The 10,513-nt window shown below is 38.8% G+C and overlaps 1 protein-coding gene and 1 long non-coding RNA gene across 3 annotated transcripts in view; both read right to left on the reverse strand.

Annotated features, from left to right (window-relative positions):
* The window catches only part of LOC114071571, a 6,009-nt gene extending 2,191 nt beyond the window's left edge, over positions 1-3,818 (reverse strand). Inside the window, exon 1 of the long non-coding RNA XR_003574057.1 lies at positions 3,806-3,818. This is a non-coding gene — a long non-coding RNA (uncharacterized LOC114071571). The remainder of the gene's footprint in view (positions 1-3,805) is intronic.
* Positions 1-10,513, reverse strand: part of KPNA3 (karyopherin subunit alpha 3) — a 54,600-nt gene that overhangs the window by 37,296 nt on the left and 6,791 nt on the right. The gene's annotated exons all lie outside the window — the stretch shown is intronic.

A 10,513-nucleotide genomic window follows, 5' to 3' on the forward strand; every position in this document is an offset into this window, starting at 1 on the left:
GCTCTACTGGGTAGACTTTAAGCTTCTTTTCAAAGGCAAATAATTCACTCAGATTTTTCCATTAGGGTATTGTCTTTTTTTCATACCTCCATTACTTCAACCCCACTGATCCTACCCTATAACAATTCTGTCTCAGTACCTTTTTACAAGTTTTTATCAAGCTGATCTTCAAAGTATTTGACTGCTACATAATGATTTTTACATTAAATGTGCAAGAATCTCCCATCATTTCCTCAGGTAGGGAGCTACCACTCTCTAGAAAGATTCCTCAAAAAAGGTTATCACCTCCATAGACATTTTGCTGACCAATACTATACATTTTCTGTGCTTTTATACTCTTAAGGCAATCTCCATACTACCTGGATTTTATCCTTTTAGCTGTTCTTTCGTATTTCCTTTTAAACTTACTGTGTTTTCTCCTTTAAAGTAGCTCTGGTACACTTTGCCTTCCTCCTTTCAAAGGCACAGTAAGCAGTACTCACCAGTAAGTCCAGAGCTGCCTCTCCATTCACAGAGCGAGCAGGCTGATAACTGGGATATTACGGAGCCTTAACTCCACAGAACTGATGAGTGTTATCTGTCCCCCCCTAAACCAAGACTCCCAGTCTTACAGAGTCTCCAGTTGGAACATCATCCTCAAAAATATTAGTTTGTCAGGGTCACGAGGATCATCCAAGAATCAGTGATAGAATGTTAGGTTAGAGTCTTACTACATATATATGGAGCTGAAGCTCCCAAAAAGCCTTTGGTGCATTCTGGCAGTTAAACTTGGTTGCTGTGGCCGGATCATGATCACTGCTCTCAGCTAGATGTATGGTGACACTATTTCTAACCCAGCACTTCGTCTCTCTGAGGTATGAGGTGACCATTGCATATCAATGTATTAAGACCATGGACTCCATTCATATTGTCGACTGTGGCAATTATAGACTGTACATGAAAAGCACATGTATGCACTTGACATGGGCCTGACTTAGTTTTATTGATGCTACTTAATGGGTATTTGTTCAGACTGTCTCCCATCTCGATTTTCTCCTCTATCCACAGGAACTGATACACCAGTGATTCAGGACTCTGAATGTCCACAATTTAGCCATCCTTGCCTTGAGAAACCATACTCTTCAGAGCAAAACCATACTTCAACTTCATTTGATTACAATATACTTGATACTCTTGCTGGACTTTTGGAAGGTTTATTTTCAAACTTGCAGACCAATAGGCACAATTTCTAATCTCGTTTGTTGGAGGGAGGTAAGAGGGGCAGGAAGGTTGGCAAAGCCCAGATTTTATTCCCCAGAAAACAGACTTAAGTGATTCAGGTAATTTTTTTGTCCTGATTTGGCATTTCTTAAACGGTAAGTATTTAAAGCTCGTGCTTCAGATGAACCATTTCAGAAATACAGCAGGTCATCAGCAACTTCCTACAGCCTCAGAAGAAGTACATACACTATAATTCAACAGCATATGAAAGAAGCAGTTGTAAGAACCACTGCCAGCCTCCCTTAAAGGAAGCATTATTGCTGTTAGCAGAATACCACACTTTTATACTACCTGCAAGCCCCAGAAGGTAGGGAACCGACAGGCATGTACAGAAGATTTATACAGGAGTAGAAAGGTTAAACATTCTCCCAAGCTAAGACAGGTCAGACAAAACAGAGAGAAGAGGCAAAATTATTCTGTAACTTAATCCCACAATTTCATTACCAGCTTTCAAGCTGGGAGGACAACATCTGTTGAAGTCTATACATACACCACCACTGAAGCCTAGCAAGAGGTTACCAATGGATCTAATACAGGGTTTGACATCCATAGCATCTGACTATAGGCACTTCTCAACATAAAGTACATCAACAAGTAACTTCATGTAATACTAAACAGCACATCTCAACACTAATCTCCAAGACAAAACTGAACTGTTTCACTGAATAAATAATACAGACTCCAAATATTAGAAAGAGAAAATACGGCATAGACAAAACCCTACAAATCCCAAAAATGATGACAGCTAAAGAATCTGAACTGTGAGGCCGCTCCTAAACACAAGGGTATTAATGCACCATATGCAAAGTGCAAATAGTAAAAATGAGTAACAGCATGTTACTATTGCCATTATGATACTCAGTCAGGATGTACTATTAAGGAACAAGAACATACAACAAACATACAACACTTATCAAGCTGTGCTACAACATTACATCTCAACTGTTACACAACTCAGACTTAAGTTTATAAGGCTTTTGCAACAAGTTATTGCTTCTCCCCAGTTCACCATATGTAAAGAACAATAACTTACCAGTGTGTTTGACAGAACCACAGTGCTGCACCAAGTACTCTATGTCTTGTTAGAAATCAAAAATAGATGTTGAGCAGTATTTCTAATTTCAAGTTCCTCAGCATTTTGTTATTTTTTAAAATAAACCATAAGAAAACCCAGAGGATTTACTAGATGTTGTTAGATAAATTAGTGTTCTCACTTCTACCCTGAATTTCTGAATATTCTTCCAAAACCAGATACAAAGAGCTACATAACAAGAATCTCTCCCTAACACCTGCCACTTGAAGGAAAAATAACTTCTAGTTCCCTCAAAATATCAAATCTGAAATTAATTTCATATGCCAATGAAGAAAACTACTGCATATGTTAGGACAAAGGGAACTTTGTTTCATGGTGATACAAAACACAAAAATGCTAAGACAAGAGATTTAAGAGATACTAGACCTTGGGGGGGAAAAAAATAAATCAAAGAATGCCACAGTCCCTGTAAAACTGCCTTTAACACACTCAGTGGGCAGCAGCAACATAGAATACAGCCACCCTCGCCAGATCAGTGTTTCAGCTCTGGTATCTGTCAACAAGAAGCTACAAAAAACTCAGTTTTAGCCACCTGTGGAGAAGGGAAAATGTCTTCCTGATTTCTCAGTTGATATTTGGTTTATGACAGAACACAGAACTACACAGAACTCTTGAAGTCAAAATGCAATGGCCTGTGAAATTCTAAATTATCAGCATAACAGTACCCCATACCGCCAGCACATTCAAAGAATTATTTTTCAGTGACTTAGCATTTGGGACCCTCGCGCTCACCCACACATACTTCACTAGTATCATCCATGAAACTGTGCGCAGAGGTGCACAGGATGCTTACTACATGCCAAAGAACAAGTAGCACTGCAGTAACACTGCCACTTGATGCCTTAAGATGGGACATAAAGACCTTTCTGGGGAAAAAAAAAAACTAAAAAGATTACTGTAAAGTTTTGAATAACATTGAGATTCTAAGGAAATAATTAAATCTAACAAGCTTGATCCTTTGCTTAACATAAAAAATGTTTAACTGCATAATACATCCAAACTACCTGAAAGGGCAATACATATAGCTTCTGCAAACTAAAAAAAATAAAATAAAAAATTCAAGAAAGCCCTAAACCAATCAGCTGTACCTGTACATGAGAACAAGATAACATTTTCCAAAATAGTCTGTAGCAAATACATAATGAAGTGTATTTTTCTAGAGTGGGGAAAGAACAAAAAAACAAACAACCCCAAACCCTACTAAAGCTATACAAGACTACAAGAAAAAAAAAAATAAATCAGGCTAACTCAAAAGGACAAAAATCACACCTGAGACAAAGTAATCAGAATAGTCTTCCATTTATGAAAGAATTAAACACACTGTTACTACTCCAAGTAAGCTCGATCCCATTCACAGTGAAATATCAGAACTAGTCTGTTAACTTGAAATTTTTACTTCATATCTAAAAATAATTCTTAATTGATTATAAACATGAAGTCCCTTAAGTACACCACTTTCAGAGACAAGAAATTCTGGATACTTGATAAGTTCATCCTCAGTTACAGTACAAATCAGAAAAAACAAAACTATATAAAAGTGTGGATGACACAACTAGTGAGAAGCTCAAGGCATTAGATTTCACTCGGTATGCCGGACTAAAGACGTCTTAAACAAAATTAAAAATTAAGTTTCACGTACAAGGTGTTTAATAATGTACATTCCCTGCACAGAAAAAAACATTACCACTTGCTGTTGCAGCATTTGATGAATTTTATTAGTTTTAACTACTTTCAGCTAAACCAATTGTGTCAGAAGGAAGATTAAAGCATAACTAGCATTTAATGATGAAAAATCTACCTGCCATTGTAACAATGAGATAGGGAGCTCAGCATGGTGCGCAACCTGACTGGACACCTCATTAAGTGGGATACCTCATGAGTGTCATGTTTTAATCAATACACTCATACCACTTCTATTACAACAGGAGCAAGTCCACAAAACATCAGAGATGGAGAGGCAAGAAACAGATGTTTTTGTCCATCCATCACATCAGTACTGTCTGCTGTCCCTCAACCAGCTAGCTGGCCACCTCTGCCCTCCTGCGGGCCAAAGCACACATCAACCTCCAGCCAGCCCAAGAGAGTGGGAAAGCCAGGTTCACCTTGACAAGACAAACACCGCAGCCCAATGTCAGTTTTGGTTATTCTGTGGACACAAAAGATATGTTTTCAGGAACTTTGGTAGGATGTGCCCTTACTTCCTTTTAAAGTTCCGCTGGTAAATGGAGATTGAAAGAACAACTTCACTGACTGATTCTAATTTCTCTCCATCTACAAATCTCATTAAAAGATAACTGGTCATTTAAGTCCTTTATTTCTGCTCTTGCCTCTCAACATTACAGGAACAGATCTTGGGAAATCAGAAGATACATGGTTAGAGGAAAGAGCTACACTGAATACATGGCCAGGATAGTAAAGCAGCTTGATTAAACACACAGGGTACCCAAAGAGCTTAGTATTTGCAAGTCAATTCCAGACTCCTTCCACCTGCCTAACTGAAAGAAAAAAGGCTGGCCCAGTTCCAACAGCTGGATTGGATTTAACTAATGCCTTCCCACTTACATTGCAACTATACTCCCTAGAGTATAGTTTATATACTTTATGACATGGGTGAAAGTGCAAGACATGAAAGGTGGTGTTTGCATTGATGAGGTAAATACCACTCTTCTGTAGAAAATGCTTTATTAGGCTTTTTTCCTTATTCCTTCTCTGACACCTTTTAACAAGCATGAAATACTGCAATGCACATGAAAATGCAGAAGCCTCAGGAGCTGGGCTGGTTTTGGGCGAAAAAAAAAAAATTCAATTGCTTGTTTGTATACAATTGCTGAGATGATTAAGGTTGTCAGCTGCCTATCTTTGCTTAACATTAGAAGCTAAATATTCCTTATTTGCATAGACATATAATTACTGTGTGTAAAGTTGAGGCTTAAACTGATGATATTGTTCTACTTGTTCTGATACAGCTGGCTCCAGCCAAAAAAATAAAGAGACAAAGGGACACTGACAGAAGGTGATATTGCTGTTCTACCTCTTCACACTTTCAAAGTGCATATAGCTTACTCCAAGAATTACACATACATCTCAGCACAGCAAGGAAGAATTCTGGAACTACTTAATCGAAATTCTCGGAGAGCATCACAATGGTCTAAGTGCAACTACCTAATCACAATTGCAAGAATTAAAAACAATGATGCTGTGCAGATTAATTCTCTCTTCTGGGCATGCAAAAAGATTTGACATCCATGCCAAACTAAACCAAATATTTATTTTAAATTAACTCTTTCAGCTAGGCTTATCCCTTTAGTTACAAGCATCATGGATTATTACTCAGCTTTCCCTTCCCAGGGTATGTTCTAAGCAGACTCTTCTTCCCCATGCCCAATTTTGAGACTTACCTAATTAACAAGTACTCACATAAGCTCTAAATAGTCCTTCTACGAAAAAACGTGATTTTTTTTTTTCCAGTGGTATAGACTACACAGTTAGAACAACTTCACTTCTGGCTTTGTTATCACAGCTCCATATTAAATTATGCTGACCCAGTTAAAAATGCAGGCAGGGGGCAAGGATTCCACAGTACAAGCAGCAGATCTACCAAAGCAGCCAAACAAACTTACTGTGTGTCTGCACACTGATCTGATACTCCAAGACAGTTTTATATCATTTGATTATTATTTGACCTGAAAGGTATTTGCTCCTCTTTTAGGGAAATATTCTATTATTTTGCAGAAGGTTTTAAAACTTAGTTGAGATTCTCTGTGTGCTGTAGAATCTTAATATTACAGAGTTTTCTTTTGGTTTGTAACCTTTAAACACAGCACTAGGTACATTAGGAGTGGAGAGCAATATTTATGCTACTGTATTTTATTATAGTCTGTCTGGGACTCATGCTCCTCAGGGTTAATAAAGACCACTGAAGGAAAACTAGTATTTTTGCAGTTGGAGCTGCCACACTTATTTTTTTTTTTAATCCTCAGTTTAAGGCCCCTAAAATTAAGACCAGCTGCTTTTTGCTAACCAGTCTGTGGCAAGATAATTCAAATATCTGAACCTGGCTAGCCTCAGCAAACTGAGCGAGTTGAGATATCTACCGTAACTCTTTTACTTGGTGGGTAATGACTCATTGAAGCCAGACACTCATGCCAACATGGAAAGCCACAAGCCTCCAATTATTGCTGCTCATGATGCTGACTCGCCTGAAAGCCCTATGGAAGCAGACAAAGGTGCCCATCCACATTGTCTGCTTCTACTGCTCAAAAAAATCTTGGCAGAAAAGCAGTTGTTGTGTTTATTTCTTACCAGATCTTTTGTAAGCATATTATCTGAGGTCCCAATATCTTCCCTGCATTTGTTTAATCTCCACACTGAGCTACTACCAGCAAAGAAGTGAGATGTGAGCACCCATGTTTTAATTCCCATACACCAATCACCCAGTTTACAAGTACAGACATATCAAACAATCCTCAGGAGACTGGATTTGAAGCCAGTTAGTTGGCTGCATTCAACACAAATTGCACCAATACTGAAGGACACAAAGCAGTCTGGAACACAATCAACACGTTTTCTACTGGTTTTATACAGCACAAAACAGCTGGAATTCTCTACTTGACATCAAAACTCAGCTGGGAGAAGGCAGACAGAATCTAGTAGATTTCCAGTTACTGCTACTGTATGACTCAAGGATATCATATGCAGTGAAAAGTTTTACATCATTTCCATTCAGATGCAGATCTCAAAACACTGTTAACCCCACCTTTACTGATCTTAGACTAAAGACTGCAACACACCCATATGGGCTCCCGTTGAAGTTAAACTGAAGTTTCCAGGTAACCCCACAGCATCCCAAGCTAAACTCATCACTGCACAAAACCAACAGACAGGTAGGTAGGCAGTGAGAATCACCAATTTATTTGAACAAGGTGGTCCTAACAGGGCAAGGAACCTGTCCACGTAGTATTCCAAAGAGTGCTGGCAATGTAGTCAATGATACCTTCATTTTGACAAGGGTTCACCTCGAAAAACTTAACTGTGGAGTTCAGTCCAAAAGAAACTACTGGTCTGAAGGACACCTATATTAAGTTGTTCTTCTCTTGTATATTTTGAAAAGAGAAGGCATACTGAATTTTACAATGCATTATCTGAATACTGTGATATGCCAAATAAGCACCAAAGAAAGTGGATAACCAAGATAGTCTAACTACAAGTGATTCCTATTCCTACTTTTTTAGGAAGTTAGAAGATTAGGGCTTCTTGACACACTAAATCGGTACATGGATTTGAAATTTGGTAGTTTTGTGTTACAGGAATCTGCTTTCGCCAGTACACAAATTTCTAAAAATATATTTGTTATTTTCCTGTATTGCATGAGCAGCGTAAATGTTTTAGAGTTTCCTGGAAACAGGCGCTTAACCTGTCTTTGAGGGAGAACAAGTGAACCACCTACACTGACTCCTTGGTCTCTCCTAAGATATGACACCACCTTTGTGCTCTCCTAGAATTTCTAAGCAAGCATCCCTCCCATTCCCTCCCTCATTGAGGGAAAGTACACAGATTTGTCTATTCAAACAGAATAGACAATTGCCATTGCAAAAGAGCAGGAGTCCCTTTCCTCCTCCATAGTCTAGAAGTCCAGAAGAGTCTGAAGAAGAGTCCAGAAGATCAATTCAGAGCCATAGGTTTATTTTTTTACTAATGGATGTTACCAGAAACCAAATCTACCACTTAATACTATTTTTCACTGACAAGATACCATATTCACTTGTCTACAGCACATGAAAACAACAGAGCAAAACTACTACCGTTCATGATAACTAGGTGCAAACATCAGACTAAAATTTTGATCTTCAGATCAACATGAAAACTTAAATTCTTTCAAATGTAATAGCTTTTATAAATTGCAGATAATAACCACTTTCAAGAAAGTAATTACAATTTTAAGTGTTTGGTCAGAAAAGCCTCACAGATTTCTGGGGCAAATGCCAGAAGACCAGATATTCTTAGGCTGGCCCAGTATTTATACTAGTTTCTCTTACAAAGTAAAAAAAAAAATAAAAGAAAATCTACTATGCTAAATACTAGCCAGATACCTTCTTGTGCAATCTATGTTTGAATAAAGACACTCCCTTTTCAGATACTTAAACAGTCTTCAACTGTAATATCAAAGTACCTCAATCATTCTATGAATCTATGATGTGTTTATAAGCACCTCCCTGAAGTGAGGAAAAGTTCTGTTATTCCATCTATAAAATGGGAAAACAATTGCAATTTGCATACATTTACAGGGTGCCATGAAAAAAACAGCAAATAAAGTCCCTAAGGAGCTAGGCTATATTCATCCACAGCAAGCTTTTTTGGTATAATATTATATGGCTCAAATGAAATCAGATTTTCTTTGGTGTTTTTTGAAAGATACAATCAAAAGGCAAAAAAAGATTAAACATGTGCTAGCTGCCTAATTAAATCTATGAAGAGATCATTCTGCTCAAGATGCAAGAGAAAACAACAAACCCAGCTGACAACCCAGGAAGAAGATGGAGCATTAGGGATTAGCAAATACACTTCAGCAACATCCCACAATCTTATGAACCCTGTCAGTTACCCCTCTGATTTAATCATTTCACTATCAGGAATTCTAGATGCTTCTACCTCACTTTTTAATGTGACATAAGCACTGATCCGCGTTTCTATCATTTGAACATTTCGCGTACCATGCTTTTCTCCCTGAGGATACCTTCAGTTTCTCCAAATTCCAACTGGTATGTCCTACAACAAAAAAGGTATTGGCTAGCCTTAAGAATTCACTTAGATTACCAAAAGCGGTCCGGTTCTGATGAACAAGAACCACAACAAAATCCCTTTGAACCTCACAGCTAAACAAAGCCAGTAAAAGACAGGTTACATGGAGCACTGAGGTAGAGTGAGCCATGCCCCTATTGGCAAAGAGGTGCCACCAGATTCAGTCTGGCTGGCAACTCAGGATGCTCAAAGGTGCTGTCACATTGATTGCATGTGTCAGAGCATCTTAAACGTCTGTTCTTGTCTGGAAGGTTGCTCCACACTGCTGTTTGATCAGTGATATGAACACTACACATTACCAGCCAACATTCTTGTTGCACGCCAGACAAACAGCGGTTAACAGGATCCTGCTGACTCGTAGTAGGGTTCTCTCATTGCAGGATCCTCTCCTGGAAAGCCTTCTCTGTATCCGGCTGGAAGTCAGATTTTCATTGCAGAGAAATCACAACCAGTAACATGGTACGTATGTTTGTGTGCATCAAAAGTGAGAGACCCTGATGTCAGAAAGCTGCATGCAATGACAGTATCTGCTGGTTAGGGTGACTTTAGCTTACCTGGGAGAGATGTGACAATGTGTCTCTGCATAATTTCATCAACTTTCTGACTTACACTGTAGTTAACTAGGAAAAGGCAAGGACTAGGACATTTTGAGAACTGCAAACCTGAAACCTGACACTGCACCTGGTCAGGAATCCCCTACTGCATCTCTGAAAACCTGGCCACTAGCCACCCTAGCACCCCGCCTGACCACTTTCTCCTCTTGCAGTGGAGCTTGAACACTCAATAAAATACATCTCCATCAAGGCTAACAAGTCTTGAAAGGAAGCTACTACTCCAAGCTGATTTTTCAAATCCCTTATTCTGTCTCCACCTCCAAAGTCCACCTGTTACTGGATTTGACAATAACCAAAGTTAAAAAGGCAAGAAGAGGTCCTCAGCTGATGAGACATGACAGAAAATGAGGGAAATGACTAATTCAGTAACAGGTGTTTGAATGGGGAAGATAGTAATTTGTCTTCTGTTCTGCAGCCATTCGTACAGTATATATTCCTATTCTGTACTTGCTGTATTAACACACACAAAAACTAACTGTAACATTTGTTTAACCTGAGAAAGGAGATCCAGGAGAAACAATATGGATGGAGCCTCCCCAGCAGATTAAATGGTGTTAATCTGACTGTGAAGGGATAGCAATCCAACAGTTAAATACCACTAGACAAGATATACCTTCTCCCCTTCACACTGACCTCTTTGAGCCACCACTGGTCTTCTCCAGATGTGAAAGGCTGGCTCAGGAAGCTAGGGGAGCAGAAAATTAAAGAAACATGAAGAGCTTTGCAACCAGTTCACTCCAAGGCACAG

Source organism: Empidonax traillii, unplaced genomic scaffold (genome assembly GCF_003031625.1).
Source record: "Empidonax traillii isolate 1590-97213 ecotype Southwest subspecies unplaced genomic scaffold, ASM303162v1 scaffold2111:size93912, whole genome shotgun sequence".
NCBI classification, from domain to species: Eukaryota; Metazoa; Chordata; class Aves; order Passeriformes; family Tyrannidae; genus Empidonax; species Empidonax traillii.